A 1,306-nucleotide genomic window follows, 5' to 3' on the forward strand; every position below is an offset into this window, starting at 1 on the left:
ACGGGAACTTACAGCAGCCATTTCCTAATGGTGATCTGCACGGGGCAGGAGCATAGGAAGATCGCTCCTACCCCGAAAGCCCACTAGACCACCAGGTAAGGCCGGGAAGGCGGCAGGGAGGCGGGGGTGGGTCAGAGCCGGATATTCACGGTTTTTCGACATTCGCAGTCCGGCTCTGCCCCTATCCCCCGCGAATCCGGAGGGAGAAGTGTAAATAGACTGTCCAAATTTTATCCACTGAGCTAACTGGGAACTGGTCTAGATATTGGCTGGTGCTCAGTTAATTGCCAGGTCACTGGGGCCCACATTTACCCCAAAATTCAATGCTGGAGCCCAGCAAGGCCTGACATTGAATATCCGGGCTTAATTCAACCTACATTGGCCAGTGGCTTAAATAGTGCTGACTGCCATGGGTTGAATCTCAGGTCCAATGTGGTTATTGTCGTACACCAAATCAGTTGTGTCTTGTTCATCCCAAATCAGTTTTGAGATGAACATTGAGGCCTGACATCTATTTCACATCGAAAGGTTTCACAAAGGAAATGAAGCAGCGAAACACCCAAAGATTCTGTCCCACAATCTTTTTGTTGTTTTGTGGCCTCATTTCCTTTGTGGTAAACCTTTTGGTGCTATTTGGATTTTGTTGTTTTGTCTTCTGACAATTATTTTACCACAGAATTTGCTTGAAACTTACTGTCATGTATCTCTAACAGGGGCAACTCAACTATAAGCGATCAAGAAGGTCATGATCATTCCATAACATCAGAAGAGGCACTTAAGCCACGATCAAAATGACAAAGTGGCAGTGAAACCTTTGTGAAACCTTTGTGTTGTATGAAAGGAGAGAAGGTTAGCACTCCCCTTGATAAGGATGGAAGAGGTCCCTGTGACCTATACAACACGCATATGGTTAAGGCATTGCTACCTACTTCGTGGCATCTAACCAAGTTTTTGTCGGGGAGTGTGTGGCGCAGTGGTTAAAGCTACAGCCTCAGCACCCTGGGGTTGTGGGTTCAAATCCACGCTACTCATTGTGACCCTGGGCAAGTCACTTAATCCCCCCATTGCCTCAGGTACGTTAGATAGATTGTGAGCCCGCCGGGACAGACAGGGAAAAAATGCTTGAGTACCTGAATAAATTCATGTAAAACCGTTCTGAACTCCCCTGGGAGAACGGTATAGAAAAACTGAATAAAAAAAAAAAAAAATAAGCAAAGTGAACATCCCGAGGGAGTGGAAAAGGGCAAAGCATCACCAAAATTGGTGGGAAAACATCAGCGCAAAAAGATGGGAATTATTTAATCCT

The 1,306-nt window shown here is 45.9% G+C and overlaps 1 non-coding gene across 1 annotated transcript; it reads left to right on the forward strand.

Annotated features, from left to right (window-relative positions):
* The first annotated feature begins 827 nt into the window (after positions 1-827).
* Positions 828-955, forward strand: LOC117358349. The gene has a single exon (XR_004539044.1). It is a non-coding gene; the product is annotated as a U6atac minor spliceosomal RNA (small nuclear RNA).
* The last annotated feature ends 351 nt before the right edge of the window (positions 956-1,306 follow it).

The sequence above is a fragment of the Geotrypetes seraphini genome, chromosome 3 (genome assembly GCF_902459505.1).
Source record: "Geotrypetes seraphini chromosome 3, aGeoSer1.1, whole genome shotgun sequence".
NCBI lineage: Eukaryota > Metazoa > Chordata > Amphibia > Gymnophiona > Dermophiidae > Geotrypetes > Geotrypetes seraphini.